Source organism: Microtus oregoni, unplaced genomic scaffold, assembly GCF_018167655.1.
Source record: "Microtus oregoni isolate MIOR12 unplaced genomic scaffold, Mior012 000014F_ref0000157, whole genome shotgun sequence".
In the NCBI taxonomy this organism is placed as follows: Eukaryota; Metazoa; Chordata; class Mammalia; order Rodentia; family Cricetidae; genus Microtus; species Microtus oregoni.
This window is the reverse complement of record NW_024543073.1, coordinates 18,569,045-18,588,771: the sequence shown is the minus strand read 5'-3', so window position 1 is coordinate 18,588,771 and position 19,727 is coordinate 18,569,045. Positions and strand designations below refer to the sequence as shown.

The window sequence follows — 19,727 nt, the reverse complement described above, 5'->3', positions numbered from 1 at the left end:
AGCCAGCTCTGCTGGCTGCTTCCAAGGTGAGAAGGAAGCCAAGGAATGACTTTTTTATTTTGGTTTTTCGAGACAGGGTTTCTCTGTAGCTTTGGAGCCTGTCCTGGAACTAGCTCTTGTAGACTAGGCTGGCCTCGAACTCACAGAGATCCGCCTGCCCCTGCCTCCCGAGTGCTGGGGTTAATGGCGTGCGCTGCCACCACCACCCGGCTGGAATGGCTTTTTGCAGCTACTTAAATGTGAATAATACGGAGCCAGTGGAAGAAGATGGCGCCCAGAAGAGTGGGAATTACTCTTGGAATATCAAGTAAAAAAAACGTTTTATGGTGATGATAGTTCAATCAAACTCTATCAACAGTCAGTGCCTTAAAGAGACAGTGTTTTGAAGCAAGTGTGACTGCAGTTTGACATTGTAGATCATCCAAGTTTAATAATGGCAGAAATACAGAGGTGATTGCAGAACAAAGCTGTACTGTGATTGGGGACAAGGTCCCTGGAGTGAGGCTGTGACCAGCTTGTCTCTTGGCTTTGTCAGCCCCATGCTTGCTTCCTAGCTCAAGCTTCCTGGCTTCTGTGACTCCTTGTCCTGGCTCTGAAGTGACCCCACACCTAAGGGCTCTGTTCTTCCTCATGGACTGTTTGCAAGGATTTCATGTTTACAGCACACATGTGTAGTGTGTGCCGTGTGTGTGTGTGCACGTGTGTGTGTGTGTGGTAGCTGGCATACAGTTGTGTGTGTGTGTGTGTGTGCGTGCGTGTGCGTGTGCGCACGTGTGTGGTAGCTGGCATACAGCAAGCACTCGGTAAGCCCTGTGTTGCTGATTCAAATATGGTGATAATGTCCTTCCTATGCTGTCTTATCTATCATTTCCAAAAACATAATCAGAGACCTGGAGAATTCTGAGATGACAAAGGCCACAGAACCATCAAGCAGCAAGTTAACGCCTGTGTTTCCAAGCCATGGTGCTTTCCCCAGCATGTCAGTGTCAAGATACTGAATGTGGCTGGAGACAGCTGCAAGAAGAGAATCCAAGCCAGACACGGTACTCTTATCTGTAGCTTCAGTACTTGGGAGGCTGGGGCAGGAGGAGTCACGGCTAGCTGGGTTACAAAGTTCCAGAATAGTCTAGAGTACAAAAAGGAGGAGGAGGAGAAGGAAGAGGAGGAGGGAAGGAGGAGGAAGAAAAGAAGGAGGAGAGGAAGAGAAGTAGGAAGAAGAGGAAGAAGAGGAGGAGGACGAGGAGGAGAAAGAAGAAGGAGGAGAAGAAGAAGAAGAGGAAGAGGAAGTAGAGGAAGAAGAAGGAAGGTAACAGGATCCACTGCAGGTGAGACAGGTCATCGGTTTAGTGGGGGCTTACAAACTTTGCCCAAACCTTTTAGACATCTACGCCTGGTATTAATTTGCATCTCTTTGCATGTCATTTGATATGCATTCCCATATGCTGGTAATTTGCCTAGCAGGCTCTGAAGTCTGAAACTTCAGGGATAAGAGGAAAAATAAAATTAATTGGGAACTAACTGCAGTTTAATTAAATGTAGTTCAGTCCTAATAGACAGGAGTGGCGGGTTCAGCGTGGGTTTAGGGTGGGGGAAGTATTAGGTTTGTATTCACGGTTTCAGAAGTGGGGAAGCCAGATATCATTTGGTAAAAGCAGGTCACTCCTTAATATGTTATGAAACTTGTTCTGCCGAGCATGTAGTGAAAAAAATATAGGAAACCGTAGAAGACCGGAGGGAAAGTGAGTTGTATAAAATGCCAGGCAGTGCCGCACAAACAGAGCAGGTCTGTTTTAAGAGGCGGGCTGACAAGGAATCCTAAGGTGGTCGGAAGGGAAAGGCTGGATTTCTGCTGGGCACTCTGAATGTTAGAGAGTTTATAATCTTAGATGCAAATGTATGAGGATTGTGCCGGATATCGCCTCTTATCCCAACACTCCAGCACTTGGGAAGCAGAGGCGGGGAGATCCCTGAGTTCAAGGCCAGCTCCGGCTACAGAGTGAGTTCCAGGACAGCAAGGGCTACACAGGAAAACCCTGATAAACAGCCTGAGAAACGAAAGATACTTTTAGTTGGAGCAGTGCTCACGACCTGGGCCAGCTGCTTCCGTGTGGTCTGAGCCCTGAGAAACAGGACTTCTGTGACTGCCGGGGGGCTGTGTGAGAACCTCTGCAGGTGACTGGCCCAGCTGCTAGCTTTCATGGACTCTTTAGATTCTCCCAGCAGCTTTTGTATCTCTTGATTTTTTTTACTCATTGGCTCTTCATCTTCCGGTTTCCCTGCTGAGGGTCGCCAGCTCTATGATAGGCTCTTTCGGGTCCCTCCTTTACCATCTTTGGCGAGGATTCAACGGAGAGACACAAAGCCACTCCTTAGGGTCATTTGCTCAGGACAGTGCGGAGCAGCGTGGGCTGTCCCTCCCTGATATCTAGGTCCGACCTCCTGAGGAATGCTTTCTCAGATCCCTTAGGGCGGCAGTCTTCTGCAAGCCTGTGGTTCTCAGCCATCCAAGGCAATGGCGGTTTTGTATTGCTACCTTTTTCTCTTCCCCCTTTGGCAACTTCATTCTGAACAGTGACTCATGCCAAATGCAGTCAGCCAAAACAAAGAACAACCCGCCCGCCCACGGATGCCCCTGCAGTGAGCGCTGGTCCGTGGAGGGAGCACAGCTGATGTTTGGGGCCCATGCCTTTCTCTTGCGTTTCAATCTCATCATTCCAGATCCAGGTGCCACAAAACCGCCTGGGTCTCGCACCTATCAGCTGACCTGTAAACCACGCCTAACGCCGGTGTCCTCTGCCAGTTGGGTCACTGAGGTCCAGGCCAAAGAATTAATGACATGTGAGTGTCTTTGTGAGTGGCCCTCCTCACAACTAATGAGACACAAAACTAGGGCCTCTTTTGCAGTCCTGTGGAGCCAGCATGAGAAGAATGGCTGTGGTCGGTCCTGGCAGTAGCTGCCTCTGAGTCTCTCTGCTGTTCTGAAAGTCCTCCTTTTGTGCTCGCCCTGCCGATGTAACCCCAAACAGGTACTCAGCCCCTGGTCACACTGGTGGGCAACTGCCAGTGAGAGCGGCTTGCTTCTCTTGCTAGTGTCTCTACATAGGCTTAGGGCCTATGGGGGAGGGTGAATCTGCGGGGCGCGAAAGTGAATCCAGGAAGTGAAACTCGTGCCTTAGAACCCCTCTGTGAGTCGCCTTGGTGTCTCTGCTGGAGTCTAGATTGAGTCGGGTGTCTGAGACGATCCAGGACTTCAAGTGTAAAACTGTGCCCCTCTATGATCCTTAAAGGAGGGCAATTAGGTGATAAAATGCATTTTAAAGGTCATAAGGTTGCTGGGCGTGGTGGTACACGCCTTTAATCCCAGCACTCAGGAGTCAAGGTCACTCGGGTCTGCGTTGTGAGTTCGAGGGCAGCCAGGACTACGTAGTGAGACCCTTTCTCAAAAACAATGATAAAATTTCAAAAGGCAAACAGCAGAACAGCTGTATAGCAGGAATGCATTTAGCCAGGCTCTCTAGAGTATGCGCTGTTGTAATGAAGTTCTTACCCCCTGCTAGTCTCCCCTTGCTTGCAGTAAAGCTTCCACTTAAACCAAAATCTAGAATCCCCAAAGTCAAGCTTCCGTTTTCCCTCCAAGATGCTACCACCTCCACCCCCTTGTTTCTGGTTTGTTTGTTTTTGTCTTGTGTGCTTGGGATGAACGTGCAGTCTTGGGCATGCTGGACTCATGCCCTGCCAGTAAGCTCCACCCCAGCTGCCGCTAAACCTCTTGGGATAGGACGGTCTTCCTTACTTCTGGGATGAGAAGACGAAACAAAACAGACAAAAAGAAAAGTACCTGGTGGTGATGGAGTTTTCTAGTATTTGAAGTAAATCTCCCCTGTGCAGGAGTCAGGCTTGTTGCTTCTGTTCTCTTAGGCTATTTGCAGGCCTTAAGATAGAATCCCTGTTGCATGATCAGTAGCTATGGCTGCGTGCAATAGGAGACTTATGTGGCGAGGGAGATCCCATAAGGAAAGGAAGAGCAGAGAGGAAAAACTGACAGACTGTTTCCAGCTATGAGAACAAGACCAAGGCGAGAGAGTTGGCCTCAGGTGGTGGGTGCAGTAGGAAAATGTCCAGTGTGGAGGACGAGCGAGCACAGCAGGCTTTGCGTGGTTTCCACAAGAAGCGGGGCGCTTGCTTGTTTTGTGTGGGAACTTTGTCTCCTAAACTTAAAAAAAAAGAAAAAGTAGTTGTTTTTATTTTATGTTATGAATGCACGCTGTATACCACATGCCTGCCTGATGCCCACAGAGGCCAGAAGAGGGCACCAGATCCCCGGAACTGCTGTGGAGATGCTGGGAACCTGACCCTGGTCCCCTGCAAGAGCAGTCAGTGCTTTTAACCACTGCCCATCTCTTCAGTCCCCTTGCCTCCTGCTTTTAAGAATATGAAGGCTAAAGAACTCTTGCCCCTCTGACTGTCAAGTGCATTAGGTCCCAAAAGAGTGACATTTGACGGTGGCGTATTGTGTCCTAAACATGACTGCTCTTAACTTCTATTTCTTGTACTTGGCAATCCTCTCTGCTATCCAGGTTTTACCTTTTTCTTCTAATCTAGAAAGGGAAGTTAGTGTGTGGGTGCACCCCTCGTGGTCCTGAGTTCCTTGCTGGGACAATGGGGATGTTCTATTGGGATCTCACCAAGGCCAGCTGGCCTAGGTCTGAAAAAACATGAGATAAATCCGGACTAGCTGAACATAGCGGACAATGAGGAATACTGAGAATTCAAGAACAATTGCAGTGGGTTTTTGATCCTACTGCACGTACTGTCTTTGTGGGAGCCTAGGCAGTTTGAATGCTCACCTTACGAGACCTGGATAGAGGTGGGCAGTCCTTGGGCTTCCCACAGGTCAGGGAACCCTGATTGCTCTTCGAGCAGATGGGGGGGGGGGACTTGATCGGGGGAGGGGGAGGGAAATGGGAAGCGGTTGTGGGGACGAGGCAGAAATCCTTAATAAATAAATAAATTAAAAAAATTAAAAAAAAAAAAGAAAGGGAAGTTAAATGTGGTTGTCCCTTTGACCGAGATCTCCTAATTGCACTTAGGCTTGTCCCATCAGCCTGTCTGGTATCTTGGATGGGTTATGCTGTGTGGGGACTTTGGTGACAGGCCAATGATGTGTGGGTGGTGAAAGAATTCAAGACAAGGCAAAACAAAGACAAGAATAGACTTTATTAGATACACTCTGGCGTAACTATAGCGAGCAAGACAGTAGAGAGACACTCTACACAAAGGCATCCTAGGGACTACAGTTATACGTGGATTCTATTGAAGCAGTGTTTCAACGTGACTGTGCCCTGGGGCTTATCAGGTGGATGTCTGTGTGGGGCTCATATCTGGATGTGTCATTATTTTGCTTTCTAGTGTGGGTTATCTCTCCATGGGATTGGCTGTCTGTGCAGTGCAGCGTGAGTCACTAAGGGTCTAACTCCTGATGGACTAAGCTGCTCATTAAAGCCTAGGATTCTCTTCAGTGTGTTCTGAAGGTCGAAAACAGATTGCAGCTAACACACTCTTTAAGGCTAACCCTTTCTGGTCCTGCGGGGGGGTAGCGGGGGGCCTTGCTCTGTGCCATGGCCTATTTTGAGAAAGCAGCCCTGTTCTGTGGTTAGAAGGGTTTGGCATAGCCATTCATCCCAGAATTACAGCCACAGCTTAGATCTGTTTCAGGGGTCAGCAAGCCTTGTCGTTTCTCCTGGCGGTCTGCAAGATGGAGAGGATTCAGGACTGAGCAGCGCCTGGTGGGGGCAGTGGGGAAGCAGCTATGGCAGACCCTTGGCAATAGCACAGAAAGCACACCAAGCTTCCCTGCCTCCCTTCCTTCCTTCTGCTTGCCTGTATGGAGGTGATACAGCCGAGAGACTAGGCTGACTGCATCCACCCCACATTCCACCCTGGCAGACTAAGGGCCTGGCTCTCCCCAGGCACCATCCTGCCTCCCCCCCTGCCCCCCCCCACTGCCAGATTCGGAGACTTTCAGCAGATGGGTCCGAACAGAGATGTGGGATGGTACACAGGACGGACATGGTTTAGGCTGCCAAGACTAGACAAAACACGGGGGATGCGGCCAAGATGATAAGGAGCTGGCAGAGCTGAAGGAAGAGTGTGGGATGGGACAAGAGAGCCTGAGAAAGGATCCTAAGAAAGTCAACACCACAGCAAGAAAAATACCCATGAGAGACATTTCCAAATGCCATCTACCAACATGTCTGTAAAACTTGTCTCTGCTATCTGTGATGCTTGGTCTCGGTCAGCCACTAACTGAACTGAGGAGGTCATCTGAACTGTGAAAGTGGATGCATCTTTAAAAAGGACCGACATGGGGGGGGGGGGGCAATGGCACATCTTCAGGGCGGCCATCACCTTGATCCTTCCAGATAAAGGGGCCCAGGTCAAAGCAGGGCTCTATCCGTTCCTCTCTCCCCTAAACAAGTGCAGCTTTTGCTGCTGGATTCTCCGCTGATTCCAGACTCCAGCCTCTTGGACTTTCTCAATACCAGCCGCTCTTCAGGGCACGTCCAGTCTCCCAGCCAGACCAGGACTGGACCGGGATGCTCCCCAGCTCTCCAGCTTGCAAATGGCCCTCATTAACTACTTCACCCCCATCGTATGTGCTTGTTTTATGTCCCTTTTATCGTCGGTGTGTGTGTCCAGGACCTCACTCCCATTTCCAAGTTCAAGGCAGCACAGCAAATAGATGTGTCTACACGGTGCCTCTGACCGTGTGGTAGGCACACAGGATGTGTTCCTTGGGTGGGCGGACAATGAGATGATGGGGCAGTTGATTGCTGCCAAGAGAGGGAGGGTCAGTTTTCTTTTGGGGTGTGGCCCCTGGTAATTTCCACACTGCAATGGAAAAACCACAGATCCAAAAATATGTGAACAGCACATAGGAGACCTGGATTTAAAAAAAAAAGACACAAAACTGGACAAATGGGGAAGTGGAGGTTAATCTTAGTGGGGCTGAATTAGGGGTAAATGTGATCAAAGTGCATGGCATAAAAATCAAAAAAAATTGTCATTGTTTTTTTACCGTTGAGTAATACTCTAATGTGTATATATTCCATACTTTCTTCATCCATTCTTCCATTGACGGGCATCTAGGTTTTTTCCAGGTTCTGGCTATTCATACTACTGCTTTTGTAGTATGATAGGACATCTCTTGGGTATATTCCCAAGAGTGGTATTGCTGGATCTTGGGGTAGGTTGATCCCAAATTTCCTGATAAACCGCCACACTGATTTCCAGAGTGGTTGTACAAGTCTGCATTCCCACCAGCAATGGATGAGTGTTCCCCTTACTCCACATCCTCTCCAGCAAAGGCTATCATTGGTGTTTTTGATTTTAGCTATTCTGACAGGTGTAAGATGGTATCTCAAAAATTGATTAAAAGCTCCCTTAGGAAAAGCAAGGAATAAGGTGTATATTCTAAAGAAGGCTGTAACTGAAATTATTCATGCAGCCATGTTCACAGCAACGTGGAAACATGCCCACTAGGTACTGACTGGAATGAGTGAGAGAACTATGTCATGGCCTACAGGGGGGGATTATTCAGGCTCCAAAAGGGAAGACGTTTGGGCACATGCTTCAACATGGGTGAATCTTGAAAACATTACGTTGGGCCAAATGCTGCATGCGTCCTGTTGTGTGGATTCTTGAGTGGTTAAAGTCCTAGAAACAGTGGGAGGATGGTGCCCATGGGCTGGGCATATGGGAGAACTGGGAGCTCGTATCCAGTAGGCACGAAGTCCCTCTGGGAAGGGATGCAGTTCAGGAACGGATAGTGCTGATGGCTGCACAGCACACGGGAGTCTTTGCTGCTGCAGAGCTGTGCTCTGGCTAAAGTCACCCGCTCATGCTTGGTGCCTGTGTATATAGGTGCAGCATGCTTAACCCCATCAACAGCAGTAGCTGTCTCTAATGTAAAGATGTAAATTTCACATGTAAATGAGCATTTTAAAATGGTGAAAGTGATCAATTTTGTGTTCTCTATATTTTACCACCAAAATTAGAAAGCATATCTTTTTTAAATTATGACATTTAGTGTGCTGTGTGTGTATGTGCGTGTGTGTGTGTGTGCGTGTGTGTGTATATGCATGTGTATGTGTGTGTATGTGTATGTGCGTGTGTGTGTGTTCGCACATGTGGAGACCAGAGGACAGTTTGTGGCAGTCACTTCTCTCCTTCTGTCATGTAGAGTCTGGGTATTGAACTTAGGTCATCAGCTTGATAGCAAGTGCCTGTAGCAGATGACCTAGCCAGCTCCAAAAAAAAAAGGATCATTATGGTCCTCAATTACTTTATAAATAGAGAATAATGGAAGTTTTAGAATAAAAGAAGGAATAACCACGTGAATTACTGAGAAAGAAGCAATGATAGTAGACTTATAACCAAGGCACCAAACATGTCGCAGCATGGAGCAGGGTCTTTAACAGGGTTTTAATCCTGTCTATTCTGCCTTTCCCATGATCCCTATGATTACTTTATAAAAATGTATTTTCAAACTTTCAGGCTTGCAGAGATAGCTGTACATACAGCTGTGGACCCCTATCTGACAGCCCTGGACCACAAGAAGCATAGAAACCTTTGTTGTGACTTTGGCCTCAGGTACCTGTAGAGCCCATGGTGGTCACCTCTCAAATACAGTTTCTGGGTATGGAGTGGGCAGGGCGCCCTGAGCAGGACTCCCTGTTCTGGTCACTGGACCAGCTGCTTTAAATGCCTTAACCTAACCTAACCATCAGCTATCTGATTTTCCTGTCACGGCACACCAAGGGTGTCAACTCAACTCACCATCTCATCGCCATGGGAACCAGAGCTCTTATTGCTCCTCCCTAGCCCAGGAGGGAGAGGCCATCTAGTCATGACATCTCCTTGGTGACAGACTTGGGACTCAAATTTAGAACCATTGATTTCCAGGTCCAAACTTGTAGGATGTACCCAAAGGTCAGATGGAGGGGGCAAGTGGGTGGCAAAAAGAGAGACGCAGCCATAAGGCAGGGTGAGGGGCACACCTGTGACCTGATCTGCTCAGAGTGGTTTTGAGTCACATGGTACTGACATCTTTTTATTGAAAACCTGCCTCTAAAGTCCCCGTATGAGAAGAGCCTTTCAAGAAGGGAGCCCTACAGGGTGATGCTGGGACTTTGTGTGGACCGCTCCCTTGCCTGGCGATCATGGAGACCAAGCTTGCCATGTGGTGAAGGGTGCCTGTCAGTCAGCTGCAGCTCTCGCCGGCACTGAAGTTAATTTGGTAAATCTTGCCAGCTGCCATCCTTCAGATGTTTACCTAAAGCCTCCATCTACCTCCAAATTTAGACAGATGAGAAGTTCAGCATATTTGAGACATATTTTTGCACTTGACTGTGGACAGAATTGTGCTGTTGAGCAAGTACTCACTTCAACCTGATTTAAATTTAATTTTGCTATTTGAGAGAGCAAGACGCATCATTACCCTTTTCCTGTGTTCATCCTTCAAAGTGCAAGTTGCCTAAATATGTCAGGGCTTGCTTTTCTCATCTAACAAACGCTCAGAGCAGGGGGTGTTTGCTGTTATTGGCTCGGTGGCTTGAGGAGTGGTAGGCTGAGACCAACCGTCTTTCATCTGTACGTCTGTATGCTTGTACCATCTCTTTAAAAATGGCTCTAGGCGTCATGTTAGGTTCCAGGCAGAAAAATAGAAAGCCAGAAAAGGACAGAAATTGGACATCCTTCCTACAGAGAGCCACACCTCCCCGCTTTCACAGTCTTTCCATTCCTGGCTCTTCTACATGGGAGGTGGGAAGAAAGTCTTCAAAGTTGCTCATTTCTGTTACCAGCCACAGAGGGACTCTCTGAGAGACCAAAGTCCCCCCTAACCCGCTGTTTCTGATGTCACCACACCTCTGTTCTAGCACATCTGTCCATCAGACAACTGGCGTGTAGGCTCGCTTAGACATTTAGTAAGCTAAGCAAGCCCGTGTTCGTCTGTCTCACCACCTGCATATTCCAGCCCGCTGTCTGAGTGGGAACTGTGGTTCCAATGCACCCTTGCCAGAGATGCCTGCTGCACAGTGACCACAGGGTTTTCTGGATTGGACTTTGGCAAAGATTAAAAATCCCTGCTTTGGAAGTTCCTATCTTGGCAATATCGACTCAGCTGCTGCGGATCTTCTTCTATCTCTCCCACTTAATTTTGAGCTCCTGGGTTTTAACTCAGTATTCTGTGTGTACACAGGATTCCAAGGCAGTTTGCGCTTCTGAGCCGACAGATCTTCGACTAAACAGTACAGTCATGACAGAAGTACCCCTCCTGGTGCACATGTATTGTGTGTGCTCATATGTGTGTCTCTCTTTCTATATGTGCATACGTGTATGTGCCCATGCCTAGAAGTGTACATGTGTCTCTGTCTGTGTGCACATGTGTAGTGCGTGTCTATGTCTGTGTGTGCCTGTGAGTGTATGGGAATGTGCATGTGGGTGCACACGTGTGTTGGTGTGTCTGTGGTGTTTACCAGTGCATGCACAAATGTGTGCACGGGTGCCTGTGTGTGGTGTGTGTGTGTTTATTTTGAGAACCTCACAGTGTAGCCTAGGCTGGCCTCTCACTCATGATCCTGCTGCCTCAGACGCCTGGGTGCTAGAATTACATATGTGGGCCACCCTGCCGAGATGATCTTGACTTGATTAGTACAGGAGCAGTAGTAATGTCATTGATTCCCACTGTTTAGACTGAACCCCGAGAACAAACGGGCAAACTCTTCTAACTTGAAATAGAGTGTGTTCATGCCAGCCATTAGCGGCAAGGCCTGGGCCTCCGCCATTTCTGATGGAGATACCCTGATTCACATCTGTTTGTCCCGGGCTTTCCCCTACATGCAGTTATTTCAGGGCATAAATGTGCATGCAGAAATCAGTCACTCACACGTCTTCAGCGAGTTATGGAGCTTTTGAGGAATTAATTCCAGGAGAAAAATATAGAGTTGAGGGGTTGGAGAGACGGCTCAGTGGTTAAAAGCACTGGGAGATCTTCCAGGAGATCCGGGTTCGATTCCCAGTACCCACATGACAGCTCACAACGTCTGTAACTGCAGTTCTAGAAGATCTGAGACCCTCACACAGACATGCATTCAGGCAAAGCACCAATGCACATAAAATAGGAATAAACAAAGAGCTTTAAAATGTTTTTTTAAGTAGGGAATTGATTCTATGACACCAAAATGAATGCTTCCAGAGATATAAGGGGAGAGAAACCATCACACCTGTACACATTAGCTGAGGGAAGTTCTTTTCTTTCTAACACAATAAAGTTCATTTTAATAAAATAGACAAGGGCTGGGGAGGTGGCTCAATGGGTAAGCAGGTGCTGTATAAAAACATGAAGACCTGAGTTTGACAACATTCGTTTGGAAACCAAATAAGCCAGACATGACTGTGTGTGCCTGTAACCAGCACTGGGAGGCAGAGATAGTTGGATTCCAAGTGTTCAGTGACCAATCAGTCTAGTTGAAGTAGCGGGCTTCCAGCTCAGTGAGAAATCCCGCATCCAGGCAGTAAAAGAGAGTGCCATGGAGGAAGACACCTGCCCTCCTGCTCTGGCCTTTGCCTGCACATGCAAGAATGCATGTGCACACACAACTAATGCTTTTTTGATTCTATTTTTCTGCTTTATAGAACAAGGAATCGAAAATATTCTTGACCCACATTTTAAGGTTAAAACATGAAACTTCAAACACAGCTTGATTTTCTTGGTACCTAAGCTAAATGAGGTGGAGAGGTGGAGAAAGGAAGGAAGGAAGGAAGGAAGGAAGGAAGGAAGGAAGGAACTCAAGGGTAAAGGTTTAATGCATCCATCCATTCCTTTTCTGCAGTCCCTTGTGGCCAGACAGGAAGGCATGGCACACAAGCCCCCAACAATCTTAACATTTGAGGGCATATAGATTTGGGGAATCTATCCTTTTTAAAAAAATTTTTAGAGGAAAAATTCAATAATCTACTCCATGATAAGGGCCATGGAGTGCTATGAACTGAAAATCTCATTGGCTTCACAGCCTCTGGCATTTTTGACTCCTGCTAGGACCTCTTGGCATTGAGGTGACCTTGCTGGCTGGATCATGAACTACTTCCGTTATTTACCTTGAGACCATATAAGAGAAGCCAAAAATCAAGTCGACTCCCCAGGTTGCCGTAACTACAGAATATTAGCTGGTTTCTATGCCTCTCTGTTGCATTACTACGACCCAGATATCCCACAACCTCAAGGGATCGCTATCAGTGTGATCAAAACATCTTGGTATGAATTACTCATTTCCCATGTAACCTTACACATCTTGTGACTCTCCCTAGACCTGAAAGACTCCGGAAGAGGCACTGCAGGAAGAATCGTGCTCTAAAGAAGCAGTGTGGAGAATGACTTTCACGTCCCGCATTTCCACTGAGGCCTCTGTTCTTGTTGCTCTGCAGGTAATGTAACTATTTTATAGCGAGAAAGCTGTCGGTGGTAGCTCGCCTGGCAAGCGCCCCTTTGGAAGACAGCCTAGTTAACCACTCTGAGACAGTGGCACTGGCTGTGATCCTTGCAACAGGGTACTGCAAAGGCCCTGTCTGTGAGTGTTTTGTGTGTTCATAATGCTGTAAAAGACTAGGGACGGTTTTGTTGGTTATGTGGTCCTTAGGGATGACTTTTCCAAACCGAGGCCAACACAAAAACCACTGCAGAGAGTCACCTCTAAAAGAGTGGGGAGGGGCTGAGAGCAGAGACCTAAAGCTTCTGCTACATAGAACATGGCCAGCACCGCTCTATGGGGCACTAGAACCACCGAGGCTCTGCTCGGGAGGGCTCCAGTGCACTCCTAGGTGCCTTTGGAAGAAATCCCTCGGCAGCCAGTGTTTCAAAGGAAAGGGGGAACCACCTCAAAACCTGAACTAGAGCTACTCTCTCCTGTCTCTCACAGTTGGGGCAGGTCTGGGTCTACATGGCTGCGAAACCCCAGGGAGAATTCTGAACCTAAGTTCAAATTCCTGTCAGCAGAAACATGTTGCTGAAGAATAAAGAATGGAGAATCATTTAGGATAGCGGGGACAGGGGTGACAATGAACATGCTTCTTCAGAAAGACAGAAGGGAACTAAGTATTGGCTCTGGGTTTCCCTGGAGACCCACTCTTCTTACAGAGAGCCTAAAATCTGATGTTTGCAGACCAACATTTTTTCCCTATAGTGCTTTTGCATGCACTGTATCATAGGACTTTCACAATCACTGTGTAAAATAGAGAACCTGTTATCCTGCTTAATAGCTTAACACTTTGGGCATAAAAGCATACCTGTGATTAATAGCTTGCTGGGTCACTTGAGGAAGCTTTAGATAGGAGAGCCCAGACTAGAATTTGGGTCTTTGGGCTTTGTCCTGTTGATCAGCTGCAGTGTACCAGGATAAATGTGCTTGGTGCTGGAGCAGGGGGGTGGGGGAGATGACATGGATGGACAGACAGCCAAAGCCTTTGAGGTCCTTGTGTTCCTGTCTAAAGACAGATTACAAACAAGTGCAAATGGAGTATTGTCTGTGGCGATGGCTCAGGAAAAAGTGCATGAGTGTGGGTAGGCTGGAGAGAGAATTGAAAAAGGTAATCAGAGAGAACCCCAGGGAATGATATATTTGTTTTTCCACAGTGTGAGAACCCTAGCAGGCTAGGGTCCAGGGAAAGGTGGTCTAGATTAAGGAACAAGCACACAGGTCGGTCCTGAGGCCATGAGGAGACAGGGGTTCTAGAAGGTCTCAGAAGACAGTTGTCACCTAAAGCTCAATGAGAGAGAGAAAGAATAAACTGAACTTGTAGAGAAAAGCAGTCACAGGAAAGGAATTCTGGCTTTATATGTTAAATGGCAACCCAGTGAAGGGTTTGGCACACAGGGAGCAGGTGTGCTTGCAGGGCGTGTCTTATCCACTCGTGAAGAATGGACTAGAAGAAACAAGGAAGCCATCCATGTAGGAGGTTGTTTCTCATGCAGGCAAAGTTGATGTGGCTTAGGTTAGAGAGACTCCGTCAGAGCGGGAAAGAGAACCAAGGGCTCCTATAGTATAGGACTAATATGCCTTCCCAGTATGAAATCTCAGAGATTAATAAACAAAATATCTTCAATAGTAGCACATGACTGGTTCTGGCTAATGCATCAAAGGGAACTAGCCCTGAGCTGAAATCCCCCATCAGTTTCGTGGCCCCAAGCTACACTTTGGACAATTAGACATGTTTCACAGAGACAGAAATTCTAAGTGTGGTTTCTTGGACAACTGGGGAGGTTTCTAATGTAAAATATTGTCACAGTTATCCCAACACAGTCCTTGCTGCTTTCTCCACACAGGGTCACCCTGCCTGCTGGGCAGGATCACACTCTTCCTGAGGAGAAGACCAGGGACGGTCCTTTAGCTAGGTTCTACTTTGTATAGTTTAGCATTTCCTGAGCACACTTAGTAGACCCGTATATCAGCCATTTATTAGTCCCAGTTCCGCTAGACCACTGAGCGGCTGGAGGGCAGGGTTGGGTTGTGGTTGTAATAATTGGGTCATGATGGAAAGTCCTGGCTCCTCTACACACTGTAACCCAAAGTAGGTTGTGTATCTTCTGTGACTCATTTCCTCATCTGAAAAAGCAGGAAGAGTGATAGTGCCCAACCCATCAATCTGCCAGTAAGTACATACAATTAACACTGACATTCTGCAAAGACCATTAAGAAGGGACAGGCCTGAGTCCATGGACTCTGACAGTATGAAGATATTTGTTGTCTGGTAAGGACCATCTTAGTGACTGGTCAAGCCAAACTGTGCTAGATGCCACCATGAGGGGCCTACATAAGGGACTGGGGATCCTGCCCCCTGTTGAGTCCCTTGATGGCCAGCAACGGTTAGCTGAACGCAAATTACTACAATCTGAATGTGTCCTCTTAAAATTCGTGTTACAACTTAACTGCCAGTGTGATAGAAGATGTCTAGGAAGTTCATCATGCAATGGGTTGAGCTGTCACGAAGGGAATTAGAGAACTTCTCGGAGGTGTGAAGGAGTGGCTCACCTCTCCCACACCTATGCCCTCCTGCCTTCTGCCATGGGGCAACACAGTAATAAGGGACCCTCTTGAAAGTTGGAGTGAGCCAGCCCTAGATATGATCTGCACTTTGAGCTTAGCTTCCCAACTTCCAGGACCATGAGAAATAAGTTTCAGTTGTTGGTAAACTCCCCAATTTATGGTATTTTGTCATAGCAGTGGGAGCAAACTAAGCCACATGTGTAGTGGAGAAAACGTGTTCCCAGCATCCCAGCCCTGAAGTGAGGGTCTGTGATGGGCAGCCACCTTTGGAGGACTGGAGTCTCTGTCACCTTGAAAGTCTTTTCAGTCTCAAGATTTTTTCATTTGGGTTTCTTTGGGAACTGTGCATTTGTTAACTAAGCACTGGTGGGAAAGACCTAGAAAAAGAAACTATGATTGCATGTTTTTGTTCCTGTTGAAAAGCATAGTATCTATCGTGGGTGAAAGAAAAGGGTAGGACAGTGCCTGTATAGTGAAGCCGCCCTTAAGGGCCTGGGGAGCACGGAGGACATCTTAAAATCAGGCTGGAAGGACATGGTGTGTTGTAGGGAGAGCGGGGCCCCGTGTTTTGGCCGCCCGGCTAGCTTACACCCAAAATTATCACACAGAAACTGTATTCATTAAATTACTTCTTGGCCCATTAGCTTTAACTTCTTATTGGCTAACTCTCACATCTTGATTTAACCCATTTCTTTTAATCTGTATATAACCACTAGGTCGTGGCTTACCAGGAAAGATTTAGCATGTCTGACCTGGCATCTCTATGGCGGCTCTCCCTCTCTACTTTCTTTCTCCCAGAATTCAGTTCTGCCTTCTCCGCCTACCTAAGTTCTGCCCTATCAGGCCAAGCAGTTTCTTTATTGATTAACCAATGAAAGCAACACATAAACAGAAGGACCTTCTACACCAATGGTGTCCACAGAATGTCACGCCAAGTTATGGATCACTGCAAGCTTTGTTCCCTACTACTGGCTTCTCTGACTTCCTGAGTTGTTGTTTTTTGTTTTGTTTTGTTTTAATGAAATGAGAATGAGGTCTTGCCTTTCCAGGGCTGTCTTCATGTACCTGGAGTTTTTTAGGCGCTTGTGTTTTGCATAGGTACCGTATTTACCTGCTCCACACTGGGACAGGCATTGGCCTTTGCCATGTTCTTTCTAGACTAGAACAAAGAGCGAGTAAACTCGGAGAGAAACTTGTCCTCCAACTCCTTTGCACAACTCTGAGTTACTGTGGGGGCGTTGCAGAAACGCGCTGGAGCTGAGTCATCCTCGCACCTGAGGGCCGCAGTCCAGAATTTTCTGTGGTAGGTGATGAGTGAGGTGATGAGGATCATGGCCTCATTGAGATCAAACGCCTGGGTAGCACCTTAGCTCATCCGGCCATTGCACACCAGATTCCCTCTGTCTAGGAGGAGATCTGGGTTTTTATTTACTTTTGTTTTTTTTTTTAAATGTGCTCATTTTTTTATTTCTGTCCTTGTGTGATGAATGATGGCTCTACTTTGTAAGAAAAAAAAAATCCTGCCATTTCCAAGTTAACAAGCTTCTCATTCCCTATTTTTCAAGCTGACACCTAATAAAACAAAGTGTAAAGACTCAAAGGTGCGTGGAGGGAATGTTCTCTTCCTGGAGAGAGATTTCATCTAGAAAGTCTGAAAAAACACTCAGGAAGTCTCAGACAGCCCCAACTGCATAGTGACAAGCTCTGAGCCTGGGCCTGGGGCTTCAGGAGACACCACCTAGGTCCCCAAAGGTTACTTCTCCATGCAGGTTCTGGCTCAGACAGGTTTAGTGTCTTATGAGTGGAATCCATTTATCTCTGCTTTAGGACAGTTATGCAAGACTTCCAGTGGGAACGTCATTCAAGGGCTAAACTATTATGGGAAAAGCTGGAGACTGTTCCTCCTCATATCCAGGTGATGGGGTTGTGTGTGCCAAGACTTCCTGGCTCTAAGCTCCAACACTACACTTTCCATATCTGGTTCTTGGACAATGTGGGGTTTTGTTTTGTTTTATTTTTGGAGATTTTCTTTTAAATTTGAGACATTAGTAAAACTGAGTTTAGAGTCGGGGAGACTTAACATAAGGAGAAAGCCCGAGGAAGGGACATCCCTGCTTACCCAGCCATGACCAGAGAAGCTTTGCAACCACCATCATGGAAAAGGCCCCCTCTGTGGGAGGAGAGGTTTCAACCCCTGTTCTTGGGTAGTTTTTTATTTGTCTCATATGCCTCAGTTTCTTTTCTTTAAAAAGATGGATATTGGCAGTTACCATCTCATTATAAAGTCTGTTGAAGGGATTGAGTTACGCATATAGAAATCCGGAACCACGTTGAGTAAGTCCACCTCCAGAGCAATGCTATTGAATTAACAAAGAGTTTGAGCTGGAGGTTGTGGGGCACTGACTTTAAAATACTGGGCTTGTATTGAAGCTTCAGGGGTAGATTGAGAAGATAGGCAAAAGATGGAGGTGCAGTGGAACTGGCCTAGCTTACATGGGGCTCTGGGTTCCGGCTCTAGGGCTGCAAACCCAGGTAAACGGCATTAACTGTGAGTCTAGGCTTTGGGAAGGGTTTGCCACTCATCCTTGTGGCATTGCCACCTCCTACCTTGTTCAGGAATAGGGCATTCATGTTCTTAACATTGTCCACATAAAATGGCCTTACAGATTCTACTTTTAAAAGCCCGGGTGCTGGTGAGATGGCTCCGTGGTTAAGGACATATACTGCCCTTGCAGAGGACCTGAGTTCAATTCCCAGCACCCATGTCAGGTAGCTCTCAACCTCCTGTAACTCCGGCTCCAGGAGATCCAAGGCCCTCCTCGGGCCTCGGTGGGCACTTACGCATGTGCACATTTCCCCAGACAGGTGCACATGCATACACATAACTACAAAATAGAAGTCAAGCTTTTAAGATAGATACACACAGTGAATCCTGTATAATGAGAGAACCGAAAAGGCTCCAAGATGTGTTAAGCAAGCTGGTCATGAGTTAGAAGAAGCCTTACAGGAAAACAAGGGAAGTCTTTTATTTTACTAAATGTTTCATGAACTCCATACTCAGCTATGGGCCCCCATATGCAGCACACAGTTTAAGACCCTGGGGGCTGGAGGGCTGACTTTCTAAATCCTGTCCTAAGCAAAAACAGCTGACCTTCAGAGAGGTTAGCTAGACACAGCTAGCTACTGAGTTCCCCAGGGTCCTCAAGCTAAACTCCGTGACATCCTAAAACCCACCACTTCTCTCTCCCTCCCTCTCTCTCTCTCTCTCTCCTCTCTCTCCCTCCTCTCCCTCCTCTCTCTCTCTCTCTCTCTCTCTCTGTGTCTTCTCTCTCTCCCTCCTCTCCTCTTCTCTTTCTCTCTTCTCCTCTCTCTCTCTCTCTCTCTCTCTCTCTCTCTCTCTCTCTCCCTCTCTCGTGTCTGGTAAGCTCCTGAGAAGCTCTAGCTCTATAAGAATGAAATTCTTTGTTTATTTTATTTTATGTGCGTGGGTGTTTTCCCATATGCATGTCTGTGCTCCACATGTGTGAAGTGCCCTCGGAGGCCAGAAGAGGATATTGAATCCTCTGGACATAGAGTCACAGATGGTTGTGAGCTCCCATGTGGATGCTGGGGCTCTAACCTGGGTCCTCTGGAAGAGCAGCCCGTGTTCTTAACCACTGAGCCATCTTTTCAATCCTCAGTTCTTGATCCCTAAAAGCTGTAACTTACTCAGTACTTTTCTCTCCTGTCATCTTACTCTTGTTCCTGATCTACTAGTCCCCTTCCTCACCAGAGGAAGGCGCATCCTCTTGCTCCGATGGCCCTGGGCTCCAAAGATGGCTGGACAGCTGCTGGTGACTATAGTCTTTGGCCCTGCATGCAAGCATTGGTACTTAGCCTCTGTGCATCCTGGTACTCAATGTTGCTGCCTCCTAGCTCTAGCAATGCCAGGAGAGCTGGGGAGATCACGGATTGAGGAAAGGCTTCATGTCTTTCCTGTTGGGACTTTAGTAAGGAATGATCTCCTTCGGAATCATTATAGGAACCTTGCTGTCATTTTCTTCTTCCGGTTTGATTGTCATGGCTAGGAACTCATGTCTTTATGGTAACAGACTTCACAAGACAACTTCCTTGTCCACCCAGTTAAGAAGGGACATTCTCTTCTTCTACTGGAAGTCATTCAGAATGTAACTGTTTTATACTCCCAGCCAGCAAGCTGCTGCCTGCCCACCAGCCTAGAGAGGAAAGTGGCCAGCGTATTGTTTACAGGAGGTACTGAATACTGATCAGTGGGGAGCAGTGGAGAGCAGTGGGGACAGCTTAGCTGAGCCCACCCTTCAGCCTCAGGTAGGGTCTCAGGGCTCCTTTACATCCTCAGTACCTGAGGTGCCAGGGTCTCCCGGGTCTGGGCTGCAGGTGACAGGAGGATGGGGGACTGTAATTTATAGGTGCTGTTCACCTTCACCCCTGCAGCTGCGAGTGGGATCATGCTGTCCTCTGCAGAGCCCACTGGCTAAGCCCAAGCTCACTGTGTGCAGGAGCAGGAGGAGGCCAAGGCCAAGCCAACGCTGGGGATTTTAGTCTCCTTGGGCCTCCTAGAGGAGCTTTCCCTCAGCTGGGGCCCAGGATACAGGACTGCTTTCTCAG

At 47.4% G+C, this 19,727-nt stretch overlaps 1 protein-coding gene across 2 annotated transcripts in view; it reads left to right on the top strand.

Moving 5' to 3' along the window:
• The window catches only part of Gcnt4 (glucosaminyl (N-acetyl) transferase 4), a 28,801-nt gene that overhangs the window by 2,748 nt on the left and 6,326 nt on the right, over window positions 1-19,727 (top strand). For both annotated transcript variants that reach the window (XM_041663165.1, XM_041663164.1), the window contains exon 2: window positions 12,370-12,486. The gene's annotated coding sequence lies outside the window, so the exon portion shown is untranslated. The remainder of the gene's footprint in view (window positions 1-12,369; window positions 12,487-19,727) is intronic.